Raw genomic sequence first — 21,932 nt, forward strand, 5'->3', positions numbered from 1 at the left:
ATGCCCCAGACTAGGTACCCCAAGGCTGTAGTTGGCACACACTCAGAAGCTGGAAAGAGACATGGGAATAAAATTTGAGAGATGGCCCTTTTGAAGGATTTTGCTGCACCCTCCCCCATTTAATTGACCGATCACATGAATTATAAATCTCACAACATAATGTAACCATAGCAAACAGCCACATCTGAGCAACTGAAGGGCTGGCTCCAAGCCCAGGAGCAGGATACCGACATACAGTAGTCATTGTTTAGATCTGGATTTGCTGGGGAACACTATGCTATGCACTGCTGCCTCACAGCTTCCAGTCATTTTCATGGACTTATACAATGATTCCCTGCTGTTTGCCGGTGATGCTGATCTGGTTTCACTGCAGACTCAAGAGAGGAACTAAAAATCAAATCAATCATTATATTTGTACTCCCCCCCCCTTCTATGGAACTCTAGTTGGCCCACACAGGTCTCCAGCACATATCTCATTCAGGAACTGCTTTTAATGCCTTCAGATCATGTCACTGAATTGACTGGTCCTCAGTTGAGGGATGGATTGTGATGGGCAAGTAACTTGTCATCAGAAATCCAAGGGATAGCCAAATAATCCCACCATAACCTAACGTAATATGAAGTGTGAAGATAGGGTAAGATAGATAGCCAGTTCTTAAGGTTGAAAACAAATGAAGTTTCACCTGAATTAGACCTGGTGACCTCATCCAATAGACCAATACCAGAACATGAGGGGTGTGCATCAGCTCCATGTATAGCCCAAATTATGAGATGAATCATGGTGATGTAGGGGAGATCTGAGTCAGACTGCATTATTAACAAGAAGGCTTAAGTCAGATCAGACACAAATTAAGCTTCCATGTCAGTCTAGTCCATTCAGAAAACAGACAACCTGTCCCTGCGAAATAAAATCAAGCTGACTGTGGGAACACCCAGAAATCAGGATGAAAGAGAACTGAGAGCTGGGGGATTCTTTCATTTTGACCAGCAATATATTGTTTTCCCAGGGCACTCCAATTACAGTGATTTGGGAGGGGGACTAAATACTGTGTTATTTTTCATCTGGATCTATGCCTTTCCACATGTAAGCCTATTGTATCTCCCAAAATCCACGAGGGGTGGCAGAAGCCCATTGCTCACCCATTATTCTTGAGGTAACAGAATAATTTGTGGGGAAGATAACATTTCTCCTACCTCAGTATTTATTAAGAACAAGGAATTATTTTCTCTTACCACTAGCCTTCCCCAATGCAAGTCAAATGAGAGATCTCTCTCTCCCAGGGAGAAGTCTGTTGCAGGGGCAGAAGCCCACCCACACCAATGATCCTTAAGGTAACAGGTACCTGGGTGGGGAAGGGTGGCATCTTCCCCTCCCCAGGGTTTCAACTCCCCCTTCCTATTATTCTTATGGCACCCGTTCCAGAATGTGTTATTGGAGAAGAACCACTACAACCATCATTCCCCTCATTAGGGGTAGCCATGCCTGCAAATTTCATCCATTTCTCAAAGAAAGTGAAGATTGTAGACATTCCCTTTGTTTTGTTTTACTACCACTACTAGTACAATAATATAAATTACAATAATAATGGTAAAAGTTTTAAAATGTCCTGTGCCAAAACAAAACAAAATACAACCTTGGGTAAATCTACCTACAATTTGGCTGTTTTAAATCCACTCTGGAGAAACCGCTGTGCCTGCATATTTCATCCACTTCTGTTCTGTGGAAAGGGGGGAAATAGCTGTATTTAGATTCCTCGTTATAGCGAATTGGGTGTGTTGAGAGATCCATTTTAACCAATATGCTTTTTGCTCAAAGTATGGCTTAAGCAATAAACCCTGTTATAGTCTTTGCTGTCCAGTCAGATCCAATTATCAGGTTGGGAGGGTGGAACCAAATCCTTTCCTAAGTCCTGAGTGGGAAACCTTTTCAAGCCAGAGTGCCACCTACCCTTCTGGACAATCATCCAGGGGCCACATGCCAGTGGTGGGCAGGGCCAGATGCAAATGTGGGTGGGTAGAGCAATAAATGTGATTATTATCTTTGTATAGTCAGCTAGGTTATACACACACTCACACATCCTTCTCCCTAACATCCTTCTCTATCTGCCATCCAGGCAAGCAAGAAGCAATATCAGAGTTCACGAACACATTTGAGAAGGGTGTTTATGGGAAAAGGGTGTGGCGTGATTAGAGTCATGAAGGTAAGATAGAGTGTCTGAAGGGGCTGCATTTGGCCGCTGGGTCTGCGATTCCTCACCCCTGTTCTAAACTAAAGAAAGCCAAAAAGCAATCACTCCCAAATTCTACAAATACGTAAAGCTTTTACTCACAAGGAAATCACTTCCAGTTCATTGCCTTTTTCAACGTGTCCCAGTTGCTAGTCCTGAGTGAGCATATTATAGCTACCCTATATTCTTTGTACAATGACTCTCAAGGTGAATTATAGCTCTGCCCTCTGATACGCTGCTGGGTCATCACTCAAGAACACAACTTGCACTTATGCCAACGGAAATAGATTTTGCCCAGCAGGTAATTAATTTCCTCCGAGCAGTTTCTCACACCCAAAATTGGTCACCGTCTGCTCAATTAGAGGAGGCTTTTCACAAAGGGGAACATAATATGAATCATGGGGATTTCAACTCTGCTACAAAATGCCTGAAACAGTAACCAAGAAAGCATCAAATTGCTATTTGGTGTTGATGACAGCTCACAGATTCTAGATAATATTGAAAAATACAGAATCCTGTGAATCTCAAGGTTTGATAGCCACTATCATATTTCCCAAAGATAAACTCTTTGTTTAGGAAATGTCTTTGGGTTCAATAACACCCAGAATATCCTTGCAGAAAATGCAATTGCAAATTAATGAAATTTGGAATTCCAGATTTAGAAATATACCATCATGCCTACTTATTGTTAAGTATCAAATATTTGAAACCTGTGATTGGTCATAACTTCCCGACCTGAGCAACTTTAGAATACACTTTTCTTCTTCTTCTTTGGTGATCATTTGTAGCTGAGTAAGATTGTCTTCCATGAACACAGTCTTAACAGTGAGTCCATAAGTGACAGGGGATGCCAATTCTGGACATATCTGTCAAGCGTCCCTTATTTGGCAGGACAGTCCCTTATCCCAGCACCATGTCCAGCTGCTGTCCCTTAAATTTCCCGGGTTTCAAAGGAAGCAGCTCCTTTCCCTCCCTCCCTGCCGGCCAGGGAGGAGGGAGGCTCCAACTGTGCTGCTTGGCTGTGTTGCTCACCTAATAAGAAGTCTAAGAACGACTGGGGGGGTGGAAGAAGAGTTTGGATTTGATATCCCGCTTTATCACTACCCGAAGGAGTCTCAAAGCGGCTAACATTCTCCTTTCCCTTCCTCCCCCACAACAAACACTCTGTGAGGTGAGTGGGGCTGAGAGACTTCAGAGAAGTGTGACTAGCCCGAGGTCACCCAGCAGCTGCATGTGGAGGAGCGGAGACGTGAACCCGGTTCCCCAGATTACGAGTCCACCACTCTTAACCAATACCCCACACTGGCTCTCCAAGGCATGGAGCTTGCATGCCTTGTACTGATCAAATCGGCTGCGTTGCCTGGGGACTCGCCTTTGCTCAGTGCTTCCCAGCGGAAGAAGAAGAAGAAGAGTTTGGATTTGATATCCCGCCTTTCACTCCCCTTCAGGAGTCTCAAAGCGGAGAGGTGACGGTGGTTTTCCTTGAGGCTTGAGGCTTCGTTTGGCTGCTGGCTGGGCTTTCTGCCTTTGGCTCAGAGGGGCTCAGAAGTTGAACATACCTGTGCCCGCAAAATCCCTTATTTTGGCTTCTGATCCCTTATTTTTGAGGCTGCTGGTCCCTTATTTTCAAATCTGTAAGTTGACAGCTATGATTCTGGATCCACATGTTCTTCCACAATGAGGACATAGGTTTCTGGGTGGGAGTTGATCACAGTGAGGGTTTGCCAAACGTGCCTTCCTCTTAGCATGTTTCTCCCTTTTGTCTTGAGTTATAGCGTCTTCAAAGTCCATAACACCTTTGGTAAAGGCTGTTCTCCAAGTGGAGTGCTCACAGGCCAGAGTTTCCCAGTTGCTGACGTTTAACCAACATTTTTCTTAGATTTGCCTTGAGAGAGTCTTTAAACCTCTTTTGTTGACCACCAGCATTGTGTTTTCCATTTTTAAGTTTGGAATAGAGTAGTTACTTTGGAAGACCATAACCAGACATCCAAACATGACCAGTCCAACGAATTTGATGTTGAAGAATTTTTGCTTTGACATTGATGATCTTTGCTTCTTCCAGTACACAGGTGTTAGTTCACCTGTCTTCCCAAATGATTTCTAGAATTTTTCAGAGACACCATTGTGGAATTATTCAAGGAGTAGGAGATGGTGTTTATAAGTGGTCCATGTACCACAAGCGTACAGTAAGGTTGGTAGTACAATAGGTTTGTAATCAAGCATTTCAATTTCCCTGCAAATGTCCCAGTCCTCAAACACTCTGCATTTCAGTTGGAGAAAGCTGCATTCACAGAGCTCAGGCGATGCTGGAGTTTGTCATCAATGTCGGCCATTATGTTGGCTGGAGAATATTAGGATCAAAATACTTGAAAATTCAGGTGACTCTTGAAACAAGTCTGTTAGAAGGATATGGAGTATATTGTTTAATAAAAATAAATCTGATCCATTTTCACATGCTAAACTCACTATGTAGGGAGATCCTATTTTTAAAAATTGGGTGAAAGATAGTAACATGGAAAAAATGGATGGAGGCAGCAGTATTGACTTTGGACATAGCTGTTAACGTTTCCCTTTTCTAAAGGGAAATTCCCTTATTCCAAATAGGATTCCTTACAAGAAAAGGGAAAAGTTGACAGCTATGACTTTGGACCAACTGATAGATGAGGAAGATGAATTTTATATGTATGCTGCTTCAAGAGAAAAATATCACCTATCAGGTACAACCCAGCGGCAATATCTGCAGCTACAACATCTTCTAATAAATTTGTTTGGACTGGCAGCTTTTTCAGATTCTGAGACACTTGAGACATTGAAACAATTGGATAATTCGTTTGAAACCAAAAAGCCAGTTATCATTTTTTAATAGATATTTATTATCAATAAATAAGTTTGAATGGGATTAACTGCTCAAACCATCCCTTGCACTGTTCTGATATTTTGGGGCTTCTTATATTTATCTTGCATAGAAAGCTGCTTTACAGTATATCATTTCAGCCTACCTGTACCTCTAGTCCAAAATTGCCTACTGTGGCTATGACTTTCCAGGGGCTCAGGTGGACAGAAATATTTCCCATCACCTTCTGACTGGAGATGCCAAGGAACAGGGGCGCTGACTTAAGCCCCAGAATCTGGGTGCCCAGCATGCGTGTGCACCACATTACATGATATCATGATGTCATGCCACATAAATGCCTGCATGCGCCCTATCACCATGGGGGTGACTGGGCGCTTTATGAGAGGGGGCTGGAGGTGGGAAGCAGGGCTGGATAAAACTGCCCATAACTTCTGGTTTGTGGTGCTATTTGCAGAAAACGAGCAAGCTCTCAAGGGCACAAACGGAAGGTGTTTCTTTTTCACTGCTCAGACTGGAGTCTGTCCTCGTCTGTGCTTTCTGGGAGCCAGGAATGGGGAGAGCAGGGGAAGGAGACTCTGGCAATGTTAGTGCAAGCTTCCTCCATCCCTTCGCTCCAACAGCCTCTGCCTCACCTGCTTTTCCAGCTGCAAAGTTGCCAGTTTCCTCACCCCTGCAAGCAGCTTACACATGTTTCAGAGCTAGAACATGCCGGTCCCTGTCCCACCCCAGCTGCTTAGCTCTATCCTGAATGCCCTTCTCTGAAGCTGTGATCGCCCCATCAGGGAGGTGGCACCCAGGGCCCCAGGGAGTTGGCGCCTATGCCAGGGAAGACACCCAGGATGTTCTGGGCTGTATGCAACTTTCTGTGTCTGCTAATACAAGGGCTATTGCACTAGCCGAAGGGTTAGCTTAAATGTTGCACAGTAGGGGAATCTGATGCAATAGCCTACCTAGAGGAAACTCTTGCACACCAGATTGTGTCATATATTGCACAACAACAGGCTCATCCATCTGTTGTGCTTCAGCTTTAAAAAAAAGTAAAGGGACCCCTGACCGTTAGGTCCAGTTGTGACCAACTCTGGGGTTGCGGTGCTCATCTCGCTTTACTGGCCGAGGGAGCCGTCGTTTGTCTGCAGACAGCTTCCAGGTCATGTGGCCAGCATGACTAAGCTGCTTCTGGCAAACCAGCTTTAAAGGGTGGATTTTCATGGTGAAAGCTCTGCAGAAAAAAAAGAGCGCTCATACAAGAAGCCTTAAAATATGAATCTGTGCCTGGAAAGAGCAGGGTCAAAGGTGGCTGTGGATGAGCCCAAAGTTACCACCAACCTGCAACAGCCTTCCACTGGCATTAAACATGTTGTCAGCAAACCAAGTGATTTTATCTTAGCCCTGAACTGGATACAGCCCTCTGTGTATAAGACCCAGTCCATCCCACCGAGCTATGATTCATATCTGAATGTGATTTCTCTTTGTGGGATATGGCCTCCTATAATAAAGAATCAGGCTTCAGATTTCATCTTGATCTTCATGGCACAGAGTAGGCAATAAAGTTTGTGGGTCTTCTGCACCCCTTTCTAGTAGGATTTGGATTTTTGCACAAAATAATATAATAGGCCGTAGGAGGTGGGGAAGGGATAAGAAAAGCCAGCAAGTAGTAAATTAGTTTATTGTCTTTGTAGATGCTGAATCCCCTTAGGGGATCCCCAGCAAGACTGTTGCTTCTTTTTTATTGGAGTTCTGTATTGGAGTTATAAACCCCTTTAAATGAGTTGAGATCATTAGGGAAGCTCGGCTGATCACTGATGAAAAAATATAACAATTAAAACAAAGCCCAGGAAGAGGGGAAAGAAGGGAGATGGAGCATGGGCGCATTAGAGCCAGAAAGCGAACAAGATATTAACACTTAATAACAAATACTAATAATGGCACAGTATCAGGTCCTAATTAAAAGTTTCTGAAAAAGGGAGTGGGAAAGAGAAGAATTAATCTAGAGAATTTGTCAGGAGCGGCTTCTGATGGGGATTAAGGAGACCATTTTGGCTACAGGAAGAAAAGGCAGGAAGACACAACCAGGGGCATAGGAAGGGGGGGTGGGCTGCAGCAGATGTCATCCTTTGGGGGGGGTGACAAAATGGCACACCCGTGGGGGGGAGCGGCACTTATTGCGGGGCCTGGCCTGCAGTGCGCCTGGGCCACTAATCTCTCCTGGGAGTGATGCAGTGGCTCAGGCCTTACGCTGCCCGAAACGGATCACCGTGGCACCCCCATGGGTGGATCGCCCCACCCCCACTGCACCAGGTGTCAGAGCAGCTAGCTATGCCCCTGGTCACCACCAACAGGTAGAAGGTCAGAGTGATAGAATAGGGCTGTGCTGGTAGGTCCAGATGGAGAAGTTTTATTTGATTTAAGCCAGGGGTGGACAGAGTCCTTTTTTTTCAGCCCGAGGACCACATTCCTACACAAGGAACCCCATAGGAGCCACATTCCAATAGTAGGTAGGACCAGAGGCACAAGACACACAAATGTAGGGGCTTTAAGAAACTCTAATCTGTCATGGACTCCCTCCGCTTTGAATATTTCTGACCATATGATCTCACCCAGTAATTCCTTACTTTACATGTGTTGATGTGTACATCTATACATCTTCCCATCCTGCACACAGGCAAGCAAAAGGCTTCCAGTTGAAGGACACATTTCAGCTAGGCAAAAGCACTCAAAAGAGGGCACAGAGCAGGGCTGATAAGAGGTATCCTTGGTTTGTAGGTGTAGTCCAGTGAGAGTAGGTGTATGACCAGATAGACAAACCTGGAGGGCTATAAGACTTTAGGCCCCTGGCTTTAGGTTCCCCATCTGGGCTAAGGTTAGGAAAGTGTTGGTCAATGCCAAAAGCTTAGCCCTGGTGCTAAGCTCTAGGATGTGCCAGTTCTTGCATTACTGTGTTGTCACAACCAGCCCATACCTATTTCAAATTGATAGGAAAGCTTCAAAGTCACAAAACGTTGGACAAACTTTGTTCAGTCTTCAGCTGAAGGGGTGACCAACTCCCAGTCTTAGTGTTTGATCTGGCACTCCAAGCAAATATTTTCCAACGCCCCTCCCAAAAAAGCAACACTTCTGAGAGCAGTGGTAAAAAAGAAGGGAGGGAAGGGAGGAGTCAAGTAAATACAACACTGGGGGTAGATGCTTAAACCTCTCTGCCCAGCCCAGCAGCTCAACGAAGATGAAAACCACTCATTTCCTAGTCATTATATCAATTATTTGATGAGTGACAAGGCAGAAATAACACCCTTCAGCTGATCTGCATGGATCAGCTGGCCCTTGACACCAAAGATACTTGTTTTTAGGAGCTACCCTATTCTTTTGACTGCAAATTCTTTGGATTCATTTTAATAATGTATATTTATGTTGCAGTAATTTTTTATTCCAGGAAATGCGCCAAAATCTTGTTAATTGGTGCAGTGAGTGGTCTTCAGCACAGCACACAAGAATGACTATTTATGCATCATTGAGACCACAAAGTCCATGATGTGGTACATTTATGAAGGCTATTGTTGTGAGTTAGGGAAAAGAAAGATTTGAATATTAAATTCATTGGTGTGAGGCAAGTGTGTGTGTGTGTGTGTGTGTGTGTGTGTGTGTGTGTGTTTGAGGGGCCATTGCTCTGGGCACAGTTTATTGGGGGGCACATAATGGTGCCCTGCCCCATCGTGAGCTGTGGCCTCCTTCTCAGTGCTCTCCAGCTGGAGAGCGGCTGAGAAGGATGCAATAGGCATGCATCCTGGCCCTTGCTTGCAGGGAGAGTGCCATGAGCTGTTGCGTCCTTCTCAGCCACCCCCCCCCCACTTGGAGGGTGCCAGGGGCATGCAACCCACTTTGGAGCAGTGGGCAGGGGTAGCTCTGGCTGTGCACCCCCCCTGCCCCCATGGTGTGCCTTGTGTGTGCCCTTGTGTACGCACTTGCCCATGCTGGGTGCAAGCGAGAAATGCTCTGCCACTGCTGTGAGGGCTTGTTGCACATACCACACGTGTAGATCAACCTACACAATGCAAACAACAACTTGCTGCAATCAGAAACCCCTTACCCAAACTTGATGAAAATGTACTGGAACTGCACAAAAGATTTTGCAGGGGATGTTCAGGGTTGATGGCATCCCTTCTGTGCCATCACCAGGCCTAAGCATTAGAATCTTTCCCCTTTTCTTCTTTTCCTTTTTGCACATCTCAGAAGGCAATGCCAAATTTTAATTATTGTTGCTTTTTGCTCTTTGTTATCTTAATTAACTTTGACTTGCTGACTCTTCTGAGGGAAATGAGGGCTTGACCTGACTCCTGTTTGCACTTTGGAAAGATAGGAGGAAATACGGTCATTTCAGACAGGGCCTGTTTGGAACCACTGGCAGCCAGAGAGCTTTGCCCAAGCCATTAATCTTCAGTGCGCTGATGTGGAAGACTGAGAAGGATAAAGTAAAGGGGAGGGGAGTCCTTTTGGGACAAAACACAAGACTTCAGTGAACAACAGCTATAAATGCCCACCAATGCTTTTTGACTTTGGAATACATCTCACTGGCCTGCAATGGATTAAATGATTAAATGGAGCCAGGAAGTCTTAGGAGGAAAGATATTTAGATCCCTTCTATTTGTTTTAGTTTTGCATTTGCAAAAAAGAAAAAAAGACTCTATGCTTCCCCCTCTCAGTTAGGACAGTCTTCCCCAACCTGGTGCCCTCCAGATATTTTGGGCTAAAAAACCCACCACCCCTCAGCCCTTGGCCATGCTATCTGGGGCTGGTGAGAGTTGTAGTCCAGCAAGATTTAGGCACCAGGTTGCAAAAGGGCTGATGTAGTAAATAGCTGTTTGCACGAGGAAAAAGGAGATAAGCAGGCAAGACACAAAGGCATGAGTGTAAACTAGGGTCATATTATTAGTCACAATAGATCTTATGATCAACATGGAGGGGTGGATCAGGAATGGTCTTGGTCTTGATATACACCTGGAAGAAGCAGAAGCAAGAAACAAAAACCGGCTGCTCTTTAGTTTCCTCCCATTAATGTGAAGGAATGCACATACAAAAGGCCAAATGACAGGAGATTGAAAATATGTCAATTCTAATGAGGCATCAGGCATAAGCCTGCATTTTATTAATGTTTGATCAGGACTTGTATATTAAAGAGGGCTTAGATTTTCAAAAGTAGATTTTCAAATGTTTCAATGCCAGGCAGAGAAAACCTTGGCCATTCTCCTAAGACAAGGGGCCCCCTTTTTGATTGATAGCAGAAAGCAATTCTCAAAGTCGTAAAAGCTGAAATTACAGACTAAGAGCAGGACATTGACCCTACATGTTACAGAAGATAACAAAGGCAGAGATAAATATAATTAGGAATGGGCAAATAGTAAAATGATACCATGGGCCTCTTTTAAAACCTTGAGCTGTATTTTCTAAGGCCAGAGGTAAATGGGAGAAAAAACATCTAGCTGACAGAGAAAGAGAGGCTTTTTGGGGAAGTCTTTTTAAAACTGTTTCTTTCTTAAACTGAGAGAGTTTGGGAAGAGCTAATGGAAACAAAGCAACTGGCTGGAGAAGGGGGGGAAGATGTAAACTAAAGAGCCTTCTTTAAAAACTGTTTTTTTACTGAGTTCCTTCCTTTCTACTTTAAGAAGCTTTATTCTTTTAAAAGGTTACCTATGATAATGTATGAAATATATTAGCTTAAATATATTGGCTTAAATGTAATTATGCAAAGGATTTAACAAATGCTAGAAGAGTTGTATTTATCTTGAAATTAAGTCAGCCACCAGTCCAGCCTCTTGCCAGACAAGAAGACGCCATCAAATGCTGTCCTGATATATTAGCTGCCAGACATTTGTTTAGAAACCTTCAAATGAAGGATATCTTTCAATGTTGATGTGAAACTCAAGATCCTTGACATATGTTTAAGATAAAAATTTAAGATTAACCATTTGTTTTAGAAGGCAATAGGGCAGGAAGGGCAAGAGGTGAGCTGGTAATTAAGATTCCTTGTTGAGACACATGTAAGATATATTACTACTTATTTGTCATTTATAGATGTAACAATATATAGCTGTTTGTGTTCCTTATAAGGACAGAAGGATATGGGTGTATCTTTTTGTGATTGGTTATAGCAATCAGCCAATAGGAAATCCAACCAGGCTGATTGGACAGAGGCAGCCCAAGGAGGAGCAAAGGGGGCTGGATTAAGGGAATATAAGTGCTGGCCATAATGGCAGGAGGCCAGGCCAGAGCTTGGTAACCATATACCACTGTGCCTCTCATTTATTTGTCTGACAAATAAATAATTATTTTAAATTCTCTATTGCTGCGTTGAATATTTCATTCCAGCTAAGCGTTAACCACAAGCAGGGTGCTACATTTTATGGTGCCCTGTGACTCGGATAAGTGGTCTGCTGGAACGCAGCCCCTTCGCTCTACTGAGCAGGGTACAAGAGAGAGGATCTCTAAACTGCTTACCCAAGCGCGCACTGGTAAATTTTTCCAGGGGGAACGCAGAAGTCTCGTCTGTCTGATACCCTGCTCACTGGCGGCGACGGACCGGGGGGAAACGGAACCAACCAGGGGTAAGTGCACTAAGGGGTTTTGGCCCTCCAATTAATTGGGAGGAAGAGAAGTCTTGATCAAACTTCTGCGTCTCAGTAAGTGGGAACTGAGTACGCTAGGTGGTTGGGTATATCAGATGGTGGTCTGGTGGGGGAAAAGGGGAAGTTGGGAGGTAGTGTGTGGTGAAGTATCCAGCGCATTGTATGTGTGAGAAAGTACAGAGCAATCTGTAGCTGACCTGAGTGTGGAGTGGGTAGTACTTCGGTTCCCAGTGAGGCGACTCCATCTGGGCAAGAAACCCCACGAAGCGTGTGTGTGAGTGACTGAGTGGATACTTCACAGGGCCATACAATGGGAGTTGGGGGTTCAAAAGGGGAAAATACACCTCTTGAATGTATGTTAAATAATTTTAAGAAAGCCTTCTCAGGGGCATATGGAGTCAAAATGACGCCAGAGCGCCTGAGAACGTTATGTGAATTAGAGTGGCCGAAGCAAAATACTGGATGGCCATCTCAAGGAACCTTTGATATAAATTTAGTAAGCAAACTTTGGTCTAACATTGCCAAAGAAATTGGAGGGTGCCCAGAACAATTTTCATATATAGATTCCTGGCTGAGCACATTAAATAAAAATCCTCCATGGATAAGGGAATGCAAAGTCCAACGATGCAAATTATTGGCTGTAAAAGCCGAAGCTAGAAAAGGAATCTTGCCAAATAAACTCAAACCCATTTTTGAGGGACCAGAGGAAGAGCTGCTTCCACCTCCACCCTATGCTCCACATCGAAGGGAGCCTAATCCAAACACTCCACCAGTTGTAACCCCAAGGCAAGAAAGTGGAATGAATAATGGGGCTGGAGTCACAGAACTTGATTCCTTGATAGATTATGATAAATATCTTCAGGAGGCATTGGAGGCCTATAATAAAGCCCAAGCAGAAGTGGTTATTCCATCTGTGAGTCCCAGTAGAACTCCATCTACAGTCTCTTTTAGTGAAACAACTGATTGCCTACCCCAAACCCCTGTACATCCAAGTCCTAGAGAATTATTACAGAAGTTACAGGGAGACCTTAATCGGTCAGCAAGCAATACAGCCAGGCGTATAAAGCTGCTAAAAGAACGCCTTGGGACAAATACCATCCCCTATGATTTAAGGCCCCTAGAGCAAAGCGAAGAGAAAGATCACGTAGTAGCCCCTCTCAGAAGAGTATTTGATGCACTTGAGGAGCCTGTGCTGGTTAACGGGCTACCTGGACCAAGGCCACCTCGAACTTCGACCCTGCAATATATTCCATTCACGACTACAGATCTGATGAATTGGAAAACACACACCCCATCTTTCGCAGAAAAACCTCAGGCTATGATGGACTTGGTGACTTCAATAATAAATACTCATAGTCCTACTTGGACAGATTGCCGCCAGCTCCTGAATACTCTGTTCACCACTGAGGAAAGGAGAGACATAATTGAAAAGGCACAGATATATTTGCGTGAGCAGGCCAGAGTGGGAAATATTTTTAATATTGACCGTCATCTCCAAGACAACTTTCCCTTGGAAGATCCTAATTGGGATCCAAACAATGTAATTCACCTGGCCAGACTTACCACCTACCGCCAGACGCTTGTGCAAGGTATCCGCAGGGCATGCCAGAAGCCCACTAACATGTCTAAAGTCTCAGAAGTAGAACAGAAACCAAATGAGAGTCCAGGAGACTTTTTAGAGAGGCTGCAAGAAGCCTATCGTATATGGACTCCTTTTGACCCTGAAGCCCCTGAAAACAGCAGAATGATTACTGCTACATTTGTGGCCCAGTGCGCTTCTGACATTCGTAAGAAAATTCAGAAATCAGAAGGATGGGAAGGGATGCTGATGAGCCAAATTATGGCCATTGCACGCCGAGTTTATCGGAATAGGGATGAGGCTGAGAAACAAGAGAAGAAGAAGTGGCAGAAGGAAAAGATGGTAATGCTAGCCACAGCAGTGAAGCAAGACTACCGCCCCTTAAATGGAGGAAGAGGGCGGGGAAGGAATCCACCACTGGGAAGGAATCAATGTGCAAATTGCAAGAAGGAGGGTCATTGGAAGCGGGAATGTCCTGAACCCCTGAGGTTGGAAGAAGTACGCCCAGGCCCAGGCCCAGGCTCCGGCCCAAGAAACCAGGGACGGGGACGGGGAATGATCCGAGATGGAAGATATCAGAGACCTGGACAAGGACGGAGTAGGGACAATGTCATTGGACTGGCAGAGGAGGATTTTACCCAAGACTAGGAAAGACCGGACTCCATAAAGTTAGGCTTCCAGGAGCCCACGGTCACGATCCAATTAGGAAGCCATTTAATAGACTTTATGATTGATACTGGGGCTGAATACTCAGTACTCCCAGAACTATTGCAGAAAAAGGCATCCAAAAGTGTAGTCATTAAAAGTGCCACTGGTCAGTCAGCTAAGAGGTCTTTCCTCCAACCTTTGGAATGCCAGATTGGGGGACATCGTTTAACCCATCAGTTTTTATATATACCTGAGTGTCCAATACCTCTCTTAGGTAGAGATATGCTGTCCAAATTGCAGGCCCAAATCACCTTCACTCCTCGAGGTCCAGAAATGAAATTGCCATCAAAGGCAGCAGGAATAATTTCCCTCTCCGTACCTAAGGAACAATCATGGCGCCTAATGTCAGCCCTGCAAGTCCAACCCACATTGGATACAGAGTTAAACAAGCTCCTCCGAACTCTACAGGTGCCACCAGGAGTATGGGCCGAAAATAGCCCACCAGGAATGGCCAAGAATATAGCTCCAATTGTAGTAACCTTAAAACCTATGGCTACCCCTGTATCTGTAAAGCAATATCCTTTACCCCGGCGAGCAGCAGAGGGCATCCAGAAACATTTGGACCGCCTATTAAAATATGGTCTGCTTAAGCCCTGCCAATCAGAGTGGAACACACCCCTTTTGCCTGTTCGAAAACCTGGGACAGATGAATACAGGCCAGTGCAGGACTTGAGGCTCGTAAACCAGGCTATCGAGACCTTGCACCCAAATGTACCAAACCCATACACCCTGCTGAGTTTGATCCCACCAGAAGCAACATTTTTTACTGTATTGGACTTGAAAGATGCATTCTTCTGTTGCCGGCTGGCACCACAGAGCCAACCTATATTTGCCTTCCAGTGGGAAGACCCTTTGACAGGAACAAAAGGCCAGCTAACTTGGACGAGATTGCCCCAGGGATTCAAAAATTCCCCAACTTTATTTGGCACTGCCTTGGCGAAGGATCTAACAAGTTACCCCTCAATACCTGGAGAAAAGGTGGTTCTGCAATATGTAGATGACCTTATACTAGCAGCAAAGGATTTTGATACCTGTAAAGAAGGTACAGAGGAACTGCTCCACTTGCTCTGGCAAGCTGGCTACCGAGTTTCCCAGAAAAAGGCACAGTTATGTTTAGAAAAGGTCAAATATTTGGGCTTTGACATCTCACACCAACAACGAGCATTGAGGCCAGAGAGGAAAGAAGCTATTTGCCTTATCAAGGAACCTACCACAAGGAAACAACTCAGAGGATTCCTGGGAACAGCAGGGTTTTGTAGACTATGGATACCTGATTTCAGCAGTCTGGCCAAGCCCTTACATGAAAGCACTCGAGGTGCAGAAAAGGACCCATTCGTATGGGGACCTGAGCAGCAACAAGCCTTTTTAGTTATCAAACAACGACTTATGGAGGCCCCAGCCCTTGGACTGCCTAATTCGGAAAAACCCTTTCAGCTGTATGTACATGAACAGAATGGGATTGCAGCGGCAGTCCTGACCCAGAGATTAGGAAGTTGGAACCGTCCAGTAGCTTATTTGTCAAAACAATTGGACTCAGTAGCAAAAGGATGGCCTCCATGCCTAAGGGCAGTAGCGGCCACTGCAAGCCTTGTCAAAGAAGCTGATAAATTTACCTTCGGCCAGACAATGTATGTGAATGTACCTCATGCTGTTCTGACACTCATGGAATATAAGGGTAGTTATTGGCTAACGAACCCAAGGATGGCTAGGTACCAAGGCCTATTGTGTGAAAATCCCAGGATTCATCTACGAGTAGTGAATATGCTCAATCCAGCGACTTTGCTGCCCCTACCAGAGGTAGATGATGAAGAATCACATGATTGTCTCCAAATAATGGATGAAGTTTATTCCAGTAGACCCGATCTGAAAGATGAACCATTGAAAAATCCAGATGTTGTATATTATACTGATGGTAGCAGTTACCTGCATGAAGGTGCCAGACGAGCAGGATATGCTGTGGTCACCAATGAGGAAGTTGTGGAAGCTGAAGCTTTGCCTGCTGGCACCTCAGCACAAAAAGCTGAACTTATAGGTTTAACTAGAGCTCTGCAATTGGCAGCCGGATGTAAGGCAAACATCTATACTGATTCTAAATATGCCTTCTTAACCCTGCATGCACATGGTGCTCTATGGAAAGAAAGAGGTCTAATAGGAGCCCACGGGAAGGCCTTGAAATATGGACCTGAAGTAGAAATCCTGTTAGAAGCAGTATGGGCTCCAGAACAGATTGCTGTAATGCACTGCAAAGGTCATGGACGAGGAAGGGATCCAATAACCAGAGGAAATCATGCTGCTGACAAAGCAGCCCGAGAGGCAGCCCAAAAGCCTGTGGGAGGATTTATAGCAGCCCTCATACCAGAGGTAGATCCAGAAGAAGTTAAACCTCACTATACCCCAGAAGAGAGGAAGTGGGCTGAACAGGAGGGAGCAGTTGTGAAGGACGGTTGGATGATCCTGCCAGACAATAGGATTTATGTACCTCATCATCTAGCAGGCACAATTGTAAGAAATTATCATGAATCTACTCACCTTGGCGGTACTGCAACCAGAGAGAGTCTCAGTCGGAAGTTGTATATTATTAACCTATCACAATTAGCAACTTGCATTTCACAGAAATGTGTTCTTTGTGCTAAAAACAATCCCAGGCAGGGACCGGTACAACCTCCTGGAATCCAACATGTGGGATATGTCCCCATGGAAAGCCTAATTGTGGACTTCACAGAGCTGGTCCCTTCTAAGGGATTCAAGTATCTCCTTGTGTTTGTAGACACTCTTACCGGATGGGTTGAAGCTTTTCCCACCCGAACTGAAAAGGCACGAGAGGTAACTAAGAGACTCCTCACTGAATTGATCCCGAGGTTTGGATTACCTAGATGCATTGGAAGTGACAATGGGCCAGCGTTCATTGATCAAGTAGTACAAGAAGTATGTCGAGTCCTACAAGTGAAATGGAGACTGCATGCAGCCTATAGGCCTCAGAGTTCAGGGAAAACTGAAAGAATGAATCGGACTCTGAAAACCCAATTGGCAAAATTAACCCAGGAAACGGGATTGGGATGGGTAGATGTGTTACCCATAACACTGTTTCGTGTTCGGTGTGCACCCACAAAAAGACTTAAGTTGTCACCTTTTGAGCTCCTGTATGGGAGACCGCCCTCCTTTGTTCAGGATATTCCAGCTGATCTTAAACAAATAGGAGACCATGTGACACAGGGACAAGTGCAATCTCTCTCCCGTGTTTTTGTTTCTCTTAACAGGTGGGTCCTCGAGCGCACGCCGTGCAGCATTGCCGAGCCGATTCATCAGTTCCAGGCTGGCGATAGCGTATGGGTGAAAGAGTGGAAACGTGATCCACTTGCACCTAAGTGGCGTGGACCTTACACCATCTTGCTCTCTACTCCAACAGCGGTGAAGGTAGCTGAGGTGACCCCCTGGATTCATCACTCCCGTTTGAAGAAGTCCGAAGGCAGTTGGACGTGCAAAGGTGACCCCTCTAATCCTTTTAAACTGACTCTCTCCAAAAACCCCTGTATCTAGCCCTACCGGGAACGGGCTAGGTCACGGGCAACATTAGACGACCGGCCTGCTGCAGCCACAACCTGGAAGCTGGCTGACCTGCGCACGCCTGAAGCTTGAGGAGCATCTGAACCAGCGATTGTGAAAGGAAAGATTCTCTTACACAATTAATTGACTGCCCACCCCCTTGTGGAACAATTATCAGAGATATTACTCATTGGGGATCCTCGGGATATATGTTTTGGTCTTGGTGGTTCCCCATTTCTGTCACTGGGGGAATTATATTGGGACTAATATTTATTTGCTATCACTATAAGGTAATCTTTTGTGGAAGGAATGCATATGCTAGACATCAACATGATTCTATTATTAATCCTGATCCCTTGGGAAGGGGAAGGGTCCTTGAATCTGGCCAAATTGACTAAATATGGATTCCACCATGACCACAATATGTGGGTAGGTTTAGCTGAAATGGTAGCCAATGTTGCAAATAGGACCAATTGCCTTGTTTGCTCTCTTGGGCCAGATGATTCAGAGGGAGGTATGCCCTTATTACCGATACCATTAGATGCCATTGGTATGGTAAGCGAAATACCAAACCAGACAGAAGTACAGAATTTCCCCGGATGGAACTCAACTAAACCATTACGAGTTATACCTGTACAAGGGGAATTCTGTGTACATAAATCATCAGATGCAGCTGATTCCACCATGATAGGCTCTTCTCATTGTCACTATACTTGGGATAATATTAAGAATACCTGGGCACACGATACTACCTATCGAACTCGGGATGCCTTGCCCTGTGCACCTCCTTTTATTCATGCATGGAAAGTGGTATGGAACATAACTGTGACAGAAAAAGGCAATCTAACATACTGCACTGTGAACTCTCTACCTCTTTTGCTATTTCGCCTTCTGTACTCCACGTACCAAAGACCTCAGACACGATGGTTGTGGTGGATATGTGGAGAATGGGCATACAAGAAACTCCCCTCCAAATGGAGTGGGACTTGTTTCCTGGGATGGGTATTACCACCAATGTGGATTATGCCTACTAATTTGCCCAAGCGAACACGAAGAAACGCTGATATTTCTCATATAGCAGGAGGAAGTACCCAAAGTTGGAGCGGTACTGATGATTGGCCACCAGAGCGCATTATAGCCTATTATGATCCTGCCTCCTGGAATCCTGGTGAGCTCATACAAGGGGCACGGGATCCTATTTATAATCTAAACAGAATAATTCGATTGCAAGCAGTAGTGGAACTTGTAACCAATGCAACGGCCCGGAGTTTGAGACTTATTGCACAACAATTGGATGAAAGTAGAGCCGCCATTTTGCAGCTGAAAATGGGAATGGATTATGTACTTGCCAAGCAGGGAGGCCTATGTGGAGTCTTGAACTTGACAGGGAATGCCTGTTGCTTTAACATTTCAGATAATGGTGAGGCAATCCGTGTGTTGGCCACAAAGATGGAGAATATAGCACATGTCCCAGTACAAACATGGGAAGGATGGGATATGGGATGGCTCACCAATTGGTTACCTAATGTCACAGGACTCAAAGGGATACTATTGTCTTGCTTGTTTTTCTTGACAGTAGTGGTAATGGTTTTATGTATGATGCCATGTATCATCTCATGTTTTAGAAGTACAATTAGCAAGATGGTTTCAAATGAAACTCTACCTCATATCATGGCCCTATATAGAGCTTTACCTCAGGAACATGATGAAGGTCAAGCTATCAAGGACACTTGGGATGAAGGTCCTTGAGCTTGAAAGGGGGGAATGAGGCATCAGGCATAAGCCTGCATTTTATTAATGTTTGATCAGGACTTGTATATTAAAGAGGGCTTAGATTTTCAAAAGTAGATTTTCAAATGTTTCAATGCCAGGCAGAGAAAACCTTGGCCATTCTCCTAAGACAAGGGGCCCCCTTTTTGATTGATAGCAGAAAGCAATTCTCAAAGTCGTAAAAGCTGAAATTACAGACTAAGAGCAGGACATTGACCCTACATGTTACAGAAGATAACAAAGGCAGAGATAAATATAATTAGGAATGGGCAAATAGTAAAATGATACCATGGGCCTCTTTTAAAACCTTGAGCTGTATTTTCTAAGGCCAGAGGTAAATGGGAGAAAAAACATCTAGCTGACAGAGAAAGAGAGGCTTTTTGGGGAAGTCTTTTTAAAACTGTTTCTTTCTTAAACTGAGAGAGTTTGGGAAGAGCTAATGGAAACAAAGCAACTGGCTGGAGAAGGGGGGGAAGATGTAAACTAAAGAGCCTTCTTTAAAAACTGTTTTTTTACTGAGTTCCTTCCTTTCTACTTTAAGAAGCTTTATTCTTTTAAAAGGTTACCTATGATAATGTATGAAATATATTAGCTTAAATATATTGGCTTAAATGTAATTATGCAAAGGATTTAACAAATGCTAGAAGAGTTGTATTTATCTTGAAATTAAGTCAGCCACCAGTCCAGCCTCTTGCCAGACAAGAAGACGCCATCAAATGCTGTCCTGATATATTAGCTGCCAGACATTTGTTTAGAAACCTTCAAATGAAGGATATCTTTCAATGTTGATGTGAAACTCAAGATCCTTGACATATGTTTAAGATAAAAATTTAAGATTAACCATTTGTTTTAGAAGGCAATAGGGCAGGAAGGGCAAGAGGTGAGCTGGTAATTAAGATTCCTTGTTGAGACACATGTAAGATATATTACTACTTATTTGTCATTTATAGATGTAACAATATATAGCTGTTTGTGTTCCTTATAAGGACAGAAGGATATGGGTGTATCTTTTTGTGATTGGTTATAGCAATCAGCCAATAGGAAATCCAACCAGGCTGATTGGACAGAGGCAGCCCAAGGAGGAGCAAAGGGGGCTGGATTAAGGGAATATAAGTGCTGGCCATAATGGCAGGAGGCCAGGCCAGAGCTTGGTAACCATATACCACTGTGCCTCTCATTTATTTGTCTGACAAATAAATAATTATTTTAAATTCTCTATTGCTGCGTTGAATATTTCATTCCAGCTAAGCGTTAACCACAAGCAGGGTGCTACACTACCTTCTGGCTTGGCCAGCACAAGCAAGCAGGGATTAGAAGAGTAGATTTTTCTACTATGCATTTTCCCCACTGCCACCATCACTTTAGGATTGCTCTGGAAATAAATGGCAAGAGTGTTAGGATGACCTTCTGAAGGACTTTCTGTTCTGCTTTCCCTGTCTCAGCATCAGATGTGCTTCTGCCATAGATAGCTCTGTGAATTTGACCCCAGGGCTGTGTCTGACAGTACAAAACTTCTCCTTCCAAGCTCACTCCCTTCCCAATGTGACACATTTGCAGTGAGAAGCCTGGAAGGAAGAGTATATATTTACAACTTTATAACGTGCATTCTTTTGCTATGCATTAATTTTACAGAATAAGTCTGCAACCTAAGGAAGACTTTTCTGAGAGGAAGACCCATTGAACACAGGAGATAATAACTCGGGTAAACATGTATAGGACTGCATTGCAATACAGTATATATATTTCCTTTTTAAAAACAATTTTATTGAAGGTTTTTAATATATTGAGTACTAAAATCCAAACTTGTTTATAAAAAGATAATAAAAAACAATATATGGGGTTGCCATATGTTGAAGAGCAAAAAAGAGGATGCTATGACAACTCTCATTTTAAGTACCCCTAGTATATGTAGGCTATAGAAGCTGTGATAATTGCTGAGGGGGGCAGAAGAAGAGAAGAAAGAGGAAAGCAAGTATTCAACCACAGGTTATGTCTATGTCTTATCCAGAAAGTATAGTCAGAGATATTTTGGCAAATTTAAAAAATCCACCCAGACAGAAATTTTACCCCTGAAAAAAGAGGGCATGTTCTGGAAAAAGAGGACACATGGCAACCCTAATATGTAAAAAAGGAAGAAGAAGAGAAAGAAAATATAAAATAGAATACTCATGATGCTTACAAAACACGATTATATAAAAAAGAGAAAGAAATAAAAAAGAGGAAAAATAGCTAAAAGAATAGAAAAGTATAGAAAAATATATTAAAAGAACTCCCATCACCTTATCTGACAATTATCTGTAACAACAATTATTCAAAATGTTTAACATATGCACTTCAGAATGGTTTTTCCCAAAACCATTTAAAACAAAATTTAAAATTCGGCTTTGTAATTCGGAACTTATGTGAAGTGATTTAATTTGATTTGATTGGCCAGTTAAAAAAAATATTTTTAAAAAAAACAAAAAACAGAATGGTTTTTCCCCTCTGCAGGATGTAACATTCCCCAAATTTCCTTCCGAAGCCCAGCCAGTCACTCTGACAGCAAAATATGACTCTTCTAATGCAGACCCATCCTGATTTGATTCCAGGATGTCTTACTTTTCCTTAGGATGTCCCTATTTTGACTGGAGAAATGT

General features: G+C 43.8%; 1 long non-coding RNA gene across 1 annotated transcript; it reads left to right on the plus strand.

Moving 5' to 3' along the window:
• The first annotated feature begins 4,372 nt into the window (after nt 1–4,372).
• On the plus strand, nt 4,373–20,999 carry LOC310698683. The gene is made up of 3 exons (XR_014521697.1): nt 4,373–4,419; nt 8,510–8,612; nt 20,929–20,999. It is a non-coding gene; the product is annotated as an uncharacterized lncRNA (long non-coding RNA).
• Nucleotides 21,000–21,932: the final 933 nt, after the last annotated feature.

The sequence above is a fragment of the Podarcis liolepis genome, assembly GCF_965112155.1.
Source record: "Podarcis liolepis genome assembly, chromosome: Z".
Classification (NCBI taxonomy): Eukaryota; Metazoa; Chordata; class Lepidosauria; order Squamata; family Lacertidae; genus Podarcis; species Podarcis liolepis.